Raw genomic sequence first — 16,632 nt, 5'->3', positions numbered from 1 at the left:
TCTTATCCCTCCTTGACTACTGCATCTGCTTCCTCACTGACCTCCCTCCCTCCTGCCTCTCCCCATTCCGGTCCTTACTTTACACTGCTGCCGGATCATTTTTCTACAAAACAGTTCAGTCCACATATCCCCACTCCTCAAAAGCCTCCAGTGGTTGCCCATCCAGCTCCACATCTAATGGAATGGTTTTGACACCTGTCTACTTGTTTTGTTTTGTTGTCTGTCTCCCCCCTCTGGACTGTGAGCCCGTTGTTGGGTAGGGGCCGTCTCTGTATGTTGCCGACTTGTACTTCCCAAGCGCTTAGTACAGTGCTCTGCACACAGTAAGTGCTCAATAAATACGATTGATTGACTGACTGAATGAATAAATGAATGGAAACACCTAATCACTGGCTTCGAAGCACTAACTCAGCTCACCACTGCGCTCCTCACCTCAATGATCTCCTACTCCAGCCCAGCTCTCACACTTCACTCCTCTAGCGCCTGCTTACTCACTGGGCCCAGATCTCATCTATCTCACCGCCGATCCCTTTCCCACATCCTTCCCCTAGTCTGGAACTCCCTCCCCCTCTATATACGCCAAACCCCGACTCTCCCCACCTTCAAAACCTTATTAACATCACATCTCCTTCAAGAGGCCTTTCCCAAATAAACCCTCCTTTCCCTGGTTCCCCCTCCCTTCTGCATCTTCTTTTTGCTTGGTTCTGTGACCTTTGGGCATTTGATATTCGCCCCACCGTCAGCCCTACAGCATTTAGGCAAATATGCACAAATTATTTCATATAAATTATTCATTTATATTAATGTCTGTCTCCCCCTCTAGGTCGTGAGCTCATCATGGGTGGGAAACGTGTCTACTAACTCTGTTGTATTTTAGTCTCCCAAGCGCTTAGTACAGTGCTCTGCACCCAGTAAGCACTCAATAAATACCATTGATGATGACAAAAGTTTCCATTTTAAGAAAAGTGTCCCTAAACCACTTGGTGAAATGTTCACCATGTATACTTAAAAATCATTTTCCAACATTTAGTCCAGGGCAGTTTGGCAGGAAACACTGCCATGGTCTTACAGTGGATGAGTGCTTAAAGAGCTTACATGTAACCCATGATGCTTACTTCAAAATTTCAGCACAAAGCATCACTAAATATTAACATGTCCTAAGGAATTAACGGTCAATGGCAAGAATTTGCCACCGTTTAGATGATTTTTTTTAAACTTCTGTTCCGGGGAAGCTGGTTTTGCTTAACAAAACCTTATTAGGTTCCTTCCCCTTCTTCCAACTCCCAGAACGGGGACTACTATGCAAATTGCCAGTTTATGTTAATGAAGTTTAATTTCAATTCCTTAAAGAGACAGATGCGCTTGTGTCAGGAATCAGTTCCACCTTTGCTGTAACCTTTCAAGCTGCCAAACATAAGATAAAGAATGGATTTAAAGCTCTCTCTCAAGCAGCGTTTGATAGATTTCACCTCCCTCTTTTTTTAAATGACTGAATGGTTTCTTTACCTTCAGCCCTAGTGGAAAGGGATGGTTTCTGTACCTTCAGCCATAGTGGAAAGGGCAAGAGCCTGCATGGCACAGGACCTGGGTTCTAATCCCAGCTCTGCCACCTGCCGGCTCTGTGACCTTGGGCAAGATGGTCTAACTTATTTATTACGAATATATTCCAAATGGAGGCTTCCCAAGTGAGAAATGAATCACAATTATTAGTATTATTATTACGGCACCTGTTAAGCACTTACTACATGTTATGCACTGTATTAAACGTTGGGGTATGTACAAGATAATCAGGTCCCACATGGGATTGACAGTCCATGTCAGAAGGAAAATGGGAATTAAATCTCCATTTTGCAGATGAGGAAACTAAAAAGTACCACTATTATTATTATTATTATTAATAATATTTACACGCATCCCTGTTCATGGATTATGAAATGCTTGAAGAACAGGGTCTTTGTCTAATACCCTTCTGTATATTCTTTCCCAGTGCTTAGTATCATGTCTTGTGCACAGTAAGTGCTTGATAAATACTATTACTATAGTTTTCTCCTTCCTGTACCTCCCTGCATCTTTCCCAAATCCCCACTCTTGTAACAGTGCTTGGCACACAGTAAGCACTTAACAAATACCACTATTATTATCATTATTATTATTATTATTATTTCCTCCAATCAAGAGGTCAGTGGTACTTATTGAGCACTTTCTCTTTGTAAAACACTGCACTATGCGCTTGGGAGAGTACAATATCATTGGTAGACACTGTCTCCTTGGAGATTTACAATACAGTTAGTCAACATCATCTCCAATAATGGAGGTGCTTACTGAATGCAGGGCACTGTACTAAACGCTTGGGAGGCTACAAAAGAACTCTCTCAAGGGCTTAGTATGGTGCTCTGCACACAGTAAGCGCTCAATAAATATGATAATATTCTGCAACTCCTTCCCTGCCCATGAGAGGCACTCAGGGAAATATCGGGGGCTCTGTCCAACTGATTATCTTGTACCCATCCCCCAATGTTTAGCACAAAGTAAGCACCTAACAAATACCAACATCATCATATCCTCCACCAGGCCTACAGCAGACTTTGTGAGGTTCGGCTCATCTTAAGCTTGCCTTGTTTTTAACTCTAATCCTCCAGGACATCGATACTTTACAATAACCTTTAAAAACAACCTCAACAAATAAACCCATCAGACAACACCACAATCCGATTCCGCTCTATTTGACTTCAAAGTCCAAAGTCCTTAATAAAATCAAATTTATCATTAGAAGAAAAAGGCACCAAAGAAGCCTTGTAAATACACTCATAAGACACAGGGTGCTGGGAGCAAAAGCAGGAATCAGCCGCTGATTGCCCAGAGAGAGCTCAGGCAAGATAGAATTTCAGGTGATCTCACTGTGGCTCCGATTCACGGGTACCATGGAGCCCTCAAAATTTGCCCGGATGTCATTCCTCACCCATTTGCTTTGGAGTAGAAATGGAAAAATTGAAAATAATTAATGGCCTTAATTTTCTCCCATCCAGACAGCTAAGCAATTTATCTGACCAAAAAATGGTTATCCATATCTGATTCTCCCTCTCTCTCTCTACCCCCTCCCTCTCTACCCTAAAGATGTGTCAATCACAGCTGCCTGTGCTAAAGGATGGAATTCCATTTCTGACCTTCTCTGGAAGGTCACAGATTGCAGGCACAAATAAAGCCAAGTGTCTCCCTCTCCATGGATCCAAACAGGGGGACAAAGGGGCAGGAGGAGTCTGGAATTATGGTATCAGGGCAACCATACACAATTAAGACAATGGAGGCAGGGGGAGGGAGAGAGAGCAAGCGAATACAGAGAGGGACGGTGATCAAGAGGGAAGAAAGGAGGGGAAAATGGAGAGAGAAAGTGAGGGAAACAGAGAATGACAGAGAGAGGGAAGATAGAGGGAGAGACAAAGGTGAGGAAAGGAAGGGGAGAGAAAAGGGGCAGGGAGAATCAAGGGAAGAGAAAATGCAGTTGATCACAGTGGAAAGAAAACAGACAGGGGCAGAGAAGGTTGGTTTTGCAGGGGAAGGGGACAGGTTGACAGCAATTCAATACAGGTTAGCTGGTACTAGTCAGGATCAACACCCATTGATGTCTTAGAGATTGCCCCATTGCTAGAGAAGAGAGATTCTTGTGGAAAATGCAAGAGGGGAAGGCGACAGTATAGCAATATCAGAAAATCCCGGAGCCTGTCGAGTATTACTGGCAAATGAAAAATGATAGGGCAATTTTAATTGGCTGCCCTTCTCTCACTTGCCTATACCTTTCTTTTACTCCTCTCATTTCCCCCCCTCCCCTTTTCCTCCCTCCCTTCTACAATGATTTATTCTTTAACCCTTGAGCTGTAAAATGGTATTTAACCATGCAGAGCTGGGTGAACATTGGCAAACCAAATCGCGTTGCATTTTTCAGCGGTTGAAAGAGGAGATTCATGATCAAATTGCCGTCCGATGCTTTAAAACACCAGCTGTTCAGCAGTTCAAATTATGAGATTTATCCTTTGGGATTAAAAAAAAGCAACACACAAAAGGCGACATTTTCTCCTCTCCAACCATAGCCTCTTGAGGGGCAATGAAAACATTTTGGGGTGGGGGGTGGTGAGATTTAAAGAGAAAAGCATCTGGCCTGTTGACTGTAAGCTCGTTGTGAGAAGGGACCATTGTCTACCAACTTAATTGTATTGTACTCTCCCAAGTCTTAGGACAGTGCTCTGAACATGGTATGGACTCAATAGATACAACTGATGATATCAGACGGCTTTGAGACAGCCTAAGGTGACTAGATAACTTGTCAGGAAAGACTGTCATTCTTCTTCTGGATGGGATGTGATCCTCACCTTCTCTCCCTACTCTCTTGACCTTTGAAGCCTTAAGCCCTCTTCTCCCACTCCCTTCTGCATCACCCTTGCTCCTAGAATTGCTCCCTTTATTCATCCCTCCCTCAGCCCCACAGCACTTAGTTACATATCTGTAATTTATTTATTTTCATTAATATCTGTCTCCCCCTCTAGACTTTGTAAGCTTGTTGTGGACAGGGAATGTGTCTACCAACTCTGTTTTATTGTACTCTCCCAAGTGCTTAGCACAATGCTCTGCACACAGTACATGTTCCATAAATATGATTAATCCTGCCACCCAAAAGATCAAAAGTAAGTCCCGTGGGCATCCTACTTGGGTAATGGAGAAGGGAAGTTTCCTTCAATCAGTCAATCAATTAATCATCCTTCCTGTCTCACAAACCCATAACCTTGGCATTATCCTTGACTCTTCTCTCTCATTCAACCCACATAATCTATCAGTAAATACTGTTGGTTCTACAATGCCAAAATCCACCTTTTCCTCTCCATCCAAACTTGTCTTGTCTTATGCTGTCGAGTCGTCTCTGACCAACTCTCCCAGAATGCCCCACCTCCATCTGCAATCATTCTGGTAGTGTATCCGTAGAGTTTTCTTGGTAAAAATAAGGGAGTGGTTTACCACTGCCTCCTTCCATGCAGTCAACTTGAGTCTCCACCCTCCACTCTCTCCCATGACGCTGCTGCCCAGCACGGGTGAGTTTTGCTTTGTAGCAGATTGCCTTCCATTCGGTAGCCACTGCCCAAGCTAGGAATAGAATGGGTGTACCTCTGCTTGCCTCTCCCTCCCATAGTCGAGACTGGTAGAGGACTGGAAATTCTCCAGGTATGACCCTGAGAGGGGGCTCCTTCAGAACTTCTACTATGTTCTTACTCTAACAACAAGCACTTACTCTATCCTGCCTTGATTACTGCCAGCCTCCCTGGTGGCCTCCCTGCTTCCTGACTCTCCCCACTCCAGTCCGTACTGCACTCTGCTGTCTAGATCATTTTTCTACAAAAACATTCAGTCCATGTTTCCCTGGTCCACAAGATCCTCCAGTGGTTGCCCATCCACCTCTGCAGCAAACAGAAACTCCTCACCATCGGCTTTAAAGCAATCAACCCCCTAGCCCCCTCCCACCTCAGCTCACTACACTTTGCTCCTCTAATACCAATATTCTCACTGTACCTCCATCTCGCCTATCTCACTGTGGACGGGGAATGTGTCTATTTATTGTTATATTGTACTCTCCCAAGCACATAGTACAGTACTCCACACATAGTAAGCTCTCAATAAATATGATTGACTGACAATACAGCATGGAATATTCTAATCACGTCTGCAGAATCACTAGGTTTGCCTTCAAGATTTTTATTTTCCTCTAGACTGTGAGCTCAATGTAGGCAGGAAACGTGTCTCCCAGCTCTGTTTTACTGTCCACTCCCAAGCACTTCATACAGTGCTCTGCCCACAGTAACTGCTCAATAAATCTGAATGATTGATTAATTAGGCCAAATTATTAGACATCAATATTTCATCCCCCATGATCCTACAGAGAAGTATTGTGGCCTACTGGAAAACACACGGGCCTGGAAAACAAAGGACCCGGGTTTCAATCCTGGCTCTGCCACTTGTCTGCTGTGCTACCTTGGGCAAGTCACTTAACTTTTCTTTGTTAGAGATGGACAAGTCATCTGATGGAGCTTAGTCCTGCAGTGAAACGTGAGAAATGAGTCATGCTCTAGGATGCTTCACTTTCAGAAAAGCTTTCTTGGAGAGCGAGGATGGGTGCGGTGAGTGAGGAAGGAAGCCGAGGAGAGAAAAGCGCTAGCCCAGTTGCAATAAATCATCCTTGCCCTCTCCAAAACTGCAATGAGATTTTTTTTTCAAAAAGGAAAATGAAAATTCCAGCAATTGCATTTTCTCTGGCAAATCCAATGCCTTAGACATTGCAGCAGGCTGCCAAGGGGCCTCAAGAAAAGACGAGGTTCTTGAGGGTTGGGAGGTTCAGCAGAGAGGTTGAATGAATCACGATCGTGGCTTCCGTCAGCCAGGAGAAAGTTGTAGTGCTCAGACAGGATAGCTCGGGTCTGAGAGGAAAAAATATTCATTTTGGCAGACAAGCGCAGTTCCAGAAATGAGCTCACTCTAACTCTTACTGCCCCCTATAGAAGCCCTGGCTCTGCTGCAGAAGGATGGAGGGAAGGTTTTTGCCTACAATACATCTATTATTCATACAACCATTAGTGCAGATGGTGCCTGGCTTATCTGTTTGCTAATCCAGCCCGACCCTCAATTATCTAATGACATTAAGTGAGGAAATTAAGGGCTCTCTCAGGCTGGGCAGCCACCTGGATATTCTCCTCAGATCAAAGCACTTCCTCTTTTCATCTGTTTCAGGGGTGAGCCAGGGAGGGGTGAGTTAGGAGGGAGCAGGGGAGAAAAGGGAAGCAGCGTGGCCTAGGAGATGGAGCACGGGCCTGGGAGTCAGAAGGTCATGGGTTTGAATCCTGACCCCCGCCATTTGTCTGCTGTGGCCTTGGGTGAGTCACTTCACTTCTCTGAGTCTCAGTTCCCTCATCTGTAAAATGGGGATTAAAACTGTGAGCCTCATGTGGGATAGGGATAGTCTCCAACTGATTATGTTACATCCATGTATTCATTTATTGGGTGCTTAGTGTGTGCAGAGCACTGTACTAAGCGGTTGGGAGAGTACAATATAACAATAAACAGACATATTCCCTCACCCACAATGAGCTTACAGTCTAGAGAGGGAGACAGACAATAGAAATTAATGAATGACAGATATGGACATAAGTGCTGGGGGGCTCGGATGGGGAATGAGTACTGGGAGCAAGTCAGGGCAATGCAGAAGAAAGAGGGAGAAGAAGAAAGAGGGGCTTAGTTAGGAAAGACCTCTTGGAAGAGATGTACCTTCAATAAGGTTTTGAAGTGGAGAGAGTAATTATCTGTCCGCTATGAGGAGGGAGAGCATTCCAGGCCAGAGGCAGGATGTCGGCAAGATATGGTGAGATAGACGAGGTACAGTGAGTAGGTTAGTATTAGAAGAGCAAAGTGTGCGGGCTGGCTTGAAGTATTAGAGTAGCGTATCTACCCCAGCATTTAGCCTGGAATGTGTGCTTAACAAATACCATTTCAAAAAAAGGAGAGAGGGGCATACATCTGGATTTTTCATATAGGTGGTCTTCTGGGTAAATAAACATCTCAAAGTACCATCATCTTTGTTAGATTCCATTTTTGTCCTGAGCACGAGAAGTAATGTGGTACAGTGGAAAGAGCTCCAGACCGGGAGTCCAAAGGAACTGGGTTCTAATCCCAGCTCTGTCATTTGCCATTTGCTGTGTGACCTGAACAAGTCACTTCACTTTTCTGGGCCTCAGTTACCTCATCTGTAAAATGAGGATTAAGACTGTGAGTCCCATATGGGATATGGATTGTGTCCAACCTGATTAGCTTGCATCTACCCCAAGCACTTACTATATTATCTGGTACATAGTAAGCGCTTAACAAATACCATGAAGAGCCTGGAAAATAATAATAATGATTATGATAATAATAATAATGGCATTTGTTAAGCCTTTACTGTGTGCCAAGCACTGGGTATTTACAAGATAATCAGGTCAGACACAACCTCTGTCCCACATGGATCTCACGGTCCACGGGGGAGGGAAAACAGGTATTCAAAGGTATTCAATCTCCATTTTAGAGATGAGAAAACTGAGGCACAGAGATAGACTAGGCCTCACTGCTGCTCTATGTTTAGCAAAGAAGTAATTTATATCAATGTCTGTCTCCCTCTCTAGACTATAAGCTCCTTCCTTCATTCATTGAATTATATTTATTGAGCACTTACTGTGTGCAAAGCACTGTACTAAGCTTTTGGGAGAGTACAATATAACAATAAATAGCTCCTTGTGGGCAGGGAATCTACCAACTTTGTTATGGTGTACTCTCCTCCAAAAAGCTTAGTAAAGTGCTCAGCATGCAGTAAGCACTCAATAAATACAGTGGATTGGTTGATCAATTGATTGAAAAGGGTGTTGTAAGAGTCTCCCTTCCCTGCCTAATTTCACTCTTATGCAGCTGAGGTAAAGAGGTGGCTTTATTAGCTTTGCCTGAGCCCGTGTTCTTTCCCCTAGGTCCCACCGACTCGCTAAAGTTGGAAGAGAAAGAGTCAGAAGAACTGGTGGATCAATCAGTGGTATTTATTGAGCACTTCCAGAGGATAGAGCACTGCACTGAGCACTTGGAAGAGTAAAATACAATGTAGTTGGTAGACACGATCCCTGCCCACAAGGAACTTACACTCCAGGGGACTTCTAAACAGTGTGGGGCAGAGTGGAAGGTCGTCGTGGGAAGGGAACGTGTATGTTTACTGTCATACTGTACTCTCCCAAGCGCTTAGTACAGTACTCTATATACAGTCAGTGCTCAATAAACACGATTGACTGACCAACTAAAGGTGGCCTAATAATAATAATGACATTTATTAAGTGCTTACTATGTGTAAAGCACTGTTCTAAGCGCTGGGGAGGTTACAAGGTGATCAGGTTGTTCCACGGGGGGCTCACAGTCTTAATCCCCATTTTACAGATGAGGTAACTGAGGCACAGAGAAGTTAAGCGACTTGCCCAAAGTCACACAGCTGACAATTGGCGGAGCGGGATTTGAACCCATGACCTCTGACTCCAAAGCCCTTGCTCTTTCCACTGAGCCATGCTGCACAGCCCTGGGATTCAGGAGATCTGAGTAGCCAGCAGACTCTCGCTATCGATCAATCAATTGATCAGTCACTGGTGTTTATTGAGTTCATACACACTGTGCAGAGAGCTGCACTAAACTCTTGGGTGAGGTCGTTATGAGCGGGGGACGTATCTGCTAATCCCATTGCATCATACTTTCCCAAGCACCTATTACAGAGCTCTGAACATAGTAAGCACTCAATAAATATGGTCGATTGATTAACTGGGAACCGCATTAGGTGATAAACTCCTTGAGGCAAGGATCATGTCTTTCACTTTCAATTAATCAATCAAGCAATGGTATTTATTGAGCGCTTACTGTGTGCAGAGCACTGTAATAAGCACTTGGTAGAGCACAACAGAACAATATAACAGACATATTCTCTGCCCGCAACGAACTTATGGTGCTGCTGTGTTTTCCCAAGTGTTCACTGAAAGTGCTGTACGCATAAAAGAGGCTGTCGAGACCGATAAAAAGCAATATTCTGAATCACCCCGACAGGAAGCCAGATGAGGGAGCCTCATGCATTTCCCAAGCAAGAGGAAAGCACTTTGGAAGCATGGATTTGGAAAATCCCCCAAAGTTTCCAAGCCCTTCCCCAAGTTCTTTGAAGAATTTTTCTTCCACTCCTTGGTGCCATTGAATTTTACTATTCGTCTTATTAAATACCCTTATCTTTCATCTCCGAAGAGTGCGTGACCTGTCAAAACGGCAAAACTTGGATGAGGGCGAGAAAACCTGAGAGAATAATGTTGCTAAAATGACATCAGTCATAAAACCCTTCCAGGGGCGATGACTTCATGGTAATTGAACATAGACCGAGATGGGTCATTTCCTCTTGCCAAGGAACAAAAATAGAAGTTAAAAGCAGCGAGGTGAATCGCAAAAGGGACAGACGGCAGGGACCATTCCACGGGAAAGAAAGGTTCCTTGATGGGAAAAATCAAAGGGCGGATGAAAATATTGGCATTCGATCCAAGGACTTCAGCTCGTGCTCTAAAGATGCAGCAGCCCGACTCTGTCCGCTTAGCTGCTGCACGACATCCTAGACCCACCCACGACATTTCTTTACCAGTACAGAGGGAACCCAACGCTCCCCAGAGAGCAGTAAACCCAGCCTTGAGGTGGAATGGGGTGGAATGTGCCATTATTCACCTTAATGCTGGAACAAGCGAGAGGCAGAGTGCCCTAGTGGAAAGGGTCCAGGCCTGGGAGTCAGAGGACCCAGATTCTAATTCCAGTTCTGTCACCTGTTTTCTGTGTGACCTTGGGGAAGTCACTTCACTTCTCTGTGCCTCAGTTCCCTCATCTGTAAAAATGGGGGTTAAGACGGTGAGCCCCAGGTGGGAAGGGGACTGAGTCCAACCTGATTCGCTTGTATCTACCTCTGCGCTTAGGACAATGCCTGGCACACGGTAAGCACGTAACAAATACCATTAAAAAACAACATATGAGAAACTGCTTATCCCTGGCACCAATGCCAGAGGGAGGCTTGCCAGGCTGCTCTGGGTGGCTTTGCCAGTCTCTGGCCTAGATGCCAAGTGTGTTTGCTTTTCCCACGGTTCTGGGAATTTATGTACTGTCAGCATCGCCCACCCTAAGCCCCCCTTTTCCCCTTCTCCCACTCGCTTTTGCATCGCCCTGACTTGCTCCCTTTATTCATCCCCCCTTCCAGCCCCTCAGCACTTATTTATTTCTATTAATGTTTGTCTCCCCCTCTAGACTGTAAGCTCATTGTGGGTGGGGAGAATGTGTCTGTTTTACTGTTATATTGTACTCTCCCAAGCTCTTAGTACAGTGCTTGGCATGCAGTAAGCACTCAATAAACACAATTGAATGAATGAATGCCACCTCAGGGGTCTCTGTTTGGGCCCCTGTACCTCCCTCGCTGCCCCTCCAGGCCTCTCCCTGGCCAGGATCAGTGGCTCACAGTGGGCAAAGAGCCAGAGCTGATGGTGGAAACGTCACCGACTCTGGGCTGTGAAAGCTGCTGTTCTGGAGGTGAGGTAGGGCTCTTCAAAATGAGAATCACTAGGCTGGTTGTTAAGCGCTTCCTATGTGCCAAGCACTGTACTAAGCCTTGGGACAGATATATAATAGACTGGATAGGGTCAAGGCTAGGGAGTGAGAGGGAATAATAGGGAGGAGAGGTGAAAATGGAGGGGAGAGGGTAGGTTGTAGAATTCTTTCACTGCCTCCCTGGGGAGGTTTTAGACCATAATCCTGTGTCACCTCTCTGGTTCCATCATCATCATCATCATCATCATCATCATCATCAATCATATTTATTGAGCGCTTACTGTGTGCAGAGCACTGTACTAAGCGCTTGGGAAGTACAAATTGGCAACATATAGAGATAGTCAGTGGCTTTGTTCCATGTTGTTCTTGCCAACTGCAAACACAGCCAAAGGTAACTATCAGGGATGGCTCTACACTGAAAGCATTTCTAGACTGTAAGCTTGTTGTGGGCAGAGAACATAAAAATAATAATAATTGTGGTATTTGTTAAGTGCTTACTATGTGCCAGGCACTGTACTAAGTGGTGGGGTACATACGCTATTGGGTTGGACACTGTCCCTGTCCCACATAGGGCTCACAGTCTTAATCCCCATTTTACAGATGAGGTAACAGGCACAGAGAAGTGAAGTGACTTGCTCAAGATTACACAGCAGACAAGTGGCGGAGCTGGGATTAGAACCCAGGTCCTCCTGACTCCCAGGCCTGTGCTCTAGCTACTAGGCCATGCTGCTTCCTATCAACATGTCTACCAACTCTTATACTGTCCTCTCCCAAGCATTTAGTACAGTGCTCTGCACATAGTAAGCTCTCAATAAATACCATTTATGATGACGGCGAGGATGATGATGCCAACTTTGTGGATGAGGAACTCTCTGGAAAGCAGTGTGGCCTAGTGGAATGAGCATGGGCCTGGGAGTCAGAGGACCTGAGTTCTAATCCAGGCTCTGTGACATTGGGCAAGTCACTTAACTTCTCTGGGACTCAGTTTCCTCATCAGTAAATTGGGGGAAAAAAAAGTACCCGGTCCTCCTCCCCACAATACTGCATGCCCCTTGTGGGTCAGGAGCTGTGTCCAATCTGATTAACCCTGGACTGGAACTCAGATCTCCTGAATTCTGGGCCTTCTTCCAAAGAGTCCATGATGATACCTGCTATTAGGTAGGATATCTCCCTATAGCCACTGAGGGACAACACTCTGCTACATTCACCTTTAACAGGAGCAGTGTCTTAGCACAGGGACCCGATTCTCAGCTGATTAGAAAGCAACGGACTGATCAGTGGCTTTTCTTCTGGAGAGAATCAATCATTGGTATTTATTGAGAACTTACTGTGTGCAGAGCACTATACTAAGTGCTCGGGCGAGTACAATGCGACAGAGTTGGTAGACACATTACCTGCCCAAATATAGAAATATTCCAAGTTCCAATTCTTAGCAGGTGTGGGATTTTCTATTAATGCTCCTTCACTACGGGCAATTATTTTTTATTTTGACTGCGGAACCGTAGAGAAAGCTAGAGAAACTGGGGTTGTGGTGGGGGGAGAGAGAAAGAATAAGAGACAGAGGGAGATAGAGAAAAAAATAAGAGAGGGAGAGAGAGAGAATAAAAGAGGGAGAGAGGAGAATAAGAGTGGAATAAGAGTGACAAATCCAGAGAGAGAGAGAGCCAGAAAAGGAGGGTGGAAGATGAAAGAAGGGAAAGTTTTGGAGTGGGTGTACTTTATGGAAAGCAGCTGACAAACAATGTTTGCAGACTCCTCTCTATTTTATATTATTTCCTCCTCTGTTAAGTTTTTGGCACCCACCCAAAAAGCTAATAGCCTTAGTCAGAGCCAGCCTTATTATCTATCAAGGTTCCAAATAAAATGATTCCCTGCTCTGGGGTTTAACAACGCGTAAAGCCAAAAGTCAAACACATCTCCTTAGCTGGGGTACAGAGAGGCCGCCCTGCCTCCCCAGACCCAGTCAGCGACCAGTTTAGCCGCCTGTTGGATGAAGAATTGCCTTCTGATCCCCTCCCTGGTTTGGGTCAGGATGCCAGGACAGAAGCCAGATTGAAATGAGAAGGACCTTGTCCTAGTGGATAGAGCACAGGCCTGGGCATCTGAAGGACATGAGTTCTAATCCCGGCTCCACCGCCTTCCTGCTTGTGTGACCTCAGGCAAGTCACTTCACTTCTCTGGACCTAAGTTCCCTCATCTGTAAAATGGGGACGAAGGCTGAGAGCCCCATGTGGGACGTGGATTGTGTCCGACCTGATTAGCTTGTATCTACCCCAGCATTTAGTACAGTGCCTGGCACATAGTAAGCACTTAACAAATACCATTTTAAAAAAAGAAAAAGAAAAGAAAATGAGGTCTACACTTGCCCAACTACTTGGCTTCTGAATCACCTGTTGCCCCATTATGTCTACACAGCTGAAGTCGCTCAGCTGGTCAGATAAAATTCAAGTATCAAATAAATCCCAAAGATGGCATAGAAATTTGGCTGCCTGGAGAAGGGATATGGAGAGCTCCTCTTTAGGCAGGGATTGTTTCTACTCACTTTATTACATTTTCCCTGGAGCTTAGAACAGTGCTCTGTATAGCATAAGCCCTCAATCATAATGATTTCTTGAGCGCTTACTGTGCCAGGAAATGCACTCCTCTAAATGCTTGGGAACGCTCAACAGAGAAAGTGGATGTGATCCCTGCCCTCAACGGTTTTAAAATCTAGCAGGAGAGGTGGACATTAAAATAAATTACAGGTTGGGGTGAGCAAATGAGTCTAAAGATGTACACATGAGTGCTGGGGTGCGGGTAGAATGAGTAAGTGTTTAGGGGGTATGGTTTCAAATGGGAGGGTGACACAGTGTTGGGGAGAAATAGGGTGGGGAGATGAGAAATTAGGGAAATATTTCTGGAAGATATATAGTTAGAAGAGGGCTGTGAAGAGCGGGAGAGTACTGGTCCGTGGGTTGTGAAGGGGGAAAGAATTCTAATCAGTTGATCGGTCAATGGCATTTATTGAGTGTTTACTGTTTGCAGAGCACTGTATTAAGCACTTGGGAGGGTACAATATAATAAAGTTGCTATTCATTCACTCATTCATTCAATCGTATTTATTGAGTGCTTACTTAACTTCTCTGTCCCTCAGTTACCTCATCTGTAAAATGGGGATTAAGACTGTGAGCCCCCTTCCCCCCCCCCCCGGCCCCATGGGACAACCTGATAACCTTGTATCTATCCCAGCACTTAGAACAGTGCTTGGCACATAGTAAGCACTTTACAAATACCATCAGTATTATTATTATTATTTTAGTGTCAGGCCATCTTGGGCAGGAAATGTATCTACCAACTTCATTATGTCATACTCTCCCAGGCACTTAGGGAAGTGCTCTGCACACAGTAAGTGCTCAGTTAATATGATTTATTGATTAGGTTGGGATTACCAAAGTGTCGGCTGCAGCTGGGCTGTGGGTGACACCTCTAGACTGTAAGTTTGTGGTGGGCAGGGAATGAGTCTGGTGTATCGTTATATCATGCTCTCCCAAGCGCTTAGTACAGTGCTCTGCACACAGTAAGCGCTCAAATACCATCGACTGACTGACCTCTCCGAGAAGTCGGAAGGGACTTTGGTTTAATAAGAATGACTTAATTCTTACATAGCTTCTATCCTCCCAAAGGACTTCAGTTTCCTTTGACAACTACCCATACAGAATTAGAGTTCTAAAAAAAAATCCCAGGATGAGGAAGTATTTATAAATGATGTGGACTCTGGGTGCCTAAATCTATGGTCACAACTGTGCAAGATGATGCAAGAGGCTATGATGGTATTCACTGAGCACTTACTTTGTGCCAAGCACTGTGGTAGATACAAGATAATCAAGTCAGATACAGTCACTGTCCCCTGCGGAGCTTTTACAGTCTAAGGGGGAGGGAGAAGAAGTATTTGAGCTCTATTTTACAAATGAGAAAACAGACGCACCAGGAAGTTAATTTTTTTTTAATGGTATTTACTAAGTGCTATGTGCTTGTTGTAAGCCCTGGGTTAGATATAAGGTAATCAGGGTGGACACAATCCCTGTCCCGCATGAGGCTCACAATCATAATCCCTGTTTTACAGATGAGGGACCTGAGGCACAGACAAGTGAAGTGACTTGCCCAAACTCCAACAGCAGAACCGAGTTTAGAACTCCCAGGCCTGGGCTCTTTCCTCTAGGTCACGCTGATTCCCCACTTTGATAAATATGATTTTTACCTGCTGCATCTAGAGTCTTTTAGAAAAGTGACATGCCTTTGCTATGAAGTTGATCAACAGACCTAGTAGCTCCATAAATTCAAGTAAATAAATAAAAGATTCCTATAGCTTTGCATCCCGAGGGAACAACGAAAAAGGAAGTAGAGAGAGGTTTGAAAATCTGGTTGTACCTTGAGAGCAGTGTGGTCGAGTGGAAAGAGCACAGGCTTGGGAGCCAGAAGACCTGGTTTCTAATCCTGGCTCTGCCCCTTGATTTGCCTAAAGTCATGCATCGGACATTTCACTTCTCTGTCCCTCAGTTACCTCATCTGTGAAATGGGTATGAAGACTGTGAGCCCCACATTGGACATGGACTGTGCCCAACCTGATTAGATTGCATCTACCTCTGTGCTTAGTACAGTGTCTGGCACAGGCACTTGGGTGGGGAGAAAGGGGGGCGGGGGAAGGAAATTGGGGGAAGGGAGACAGCTCCAGGTGGTTCCAGATTATGGTTAGCTGGACACAACTAAGCTCAGAATCAGGTGTGAGAAAACCATTCGGGAGCTATTCCTTAGGGTGATGTCAACACTTTATAAAAGTGAATCCTTTGATATTTTTATAGTTTCATAAAAATCTGTCTGCATTGAGAGAGAACCTCAGCAATAATAATGCCTTGTGGATATGTATAGCCATTTCCTTTCCAGAGACATTCTCCATATATTATCCTATTCATTATCCTAGTATACTTACATGTCTTTGCATTTAAACATCCTGGGGCAGCATAGAAACTTAAAAAAAATCTAAATTACAAAAAATACATTATTTATAAGCTTTGGGGATTACATTTTCACTCCCCAAGATCAACCTGCCTTCATTTCATTCTGTTAAATTCCCTTCATCCATTAAAAATGATAACATACCTAATCCCCCCAACCCTGTCCCTGGGAGAGATCCGGGGTTCAGCGAACATGGCTGAATCCTGGGGCAGTGAAAAAACAGTAGATCAATCAGTAATACTTTCTAAGCACCTACTGTGTGCAGAGCACTGCTTGGGAAAGGATGATACAGCAATAGATACATTCCTTGGCCACAGCGAGCTCACAGTCTATAAGAGGGGAGACAGATAACAATACAGGTAAGCCGACATCAATATAAGTAAAATCCGGGTCTACCAATTCTTTTATATTGTACTCTACCAAGCACATAGTACAGTGATCTGCACACTGTGAGAGCTCAATAAATACTCTGGACTAAAATCAAGGCACAGT

The 16,632-nt window shown here is 44.7% G+C and overlaps 1 non-coding gene across 1 annotated transcript; it reads right to left on the bottom strand.

Annotated features, from left to right (window-relative positions):
• Positions 1 to 5,088: 5,088 nt before the first annotated feature.
• Positions 5,089 to 5,226, bottom strand: LOC119940488. Its single transcript, XR_005454966.1, has one exon. It is a non-coding gene; the product is annotated as a small nucleolar RNA SNORA7 (small nucleolar RNA).
• Positions 5,227 to 16,632: the final 11,406 nt, after the last annotated feature.

This window comes from Tachyglossus aculeatus, chromosome 18, assembly GCF_015852505.1.
Source record: "Tachyglossus aculeatus isolate mTacAcu1 chromosome 18, mTacAcu1.pri, whole genome shotgun sequence".
Taxonomy (NCBI): domain Eukaryota; kingdom Metazoa; phylum Chordata; class Mammalia; order Monotremata; family Tachyglossidae; genus Tachyglossus; species Tachyglossus aculeatus.
The sequence above is the reverse complement of the archived record's forward strand: the minus strand, read 5'-3'. Positions and strand labels throughout refer to the sequence as shown.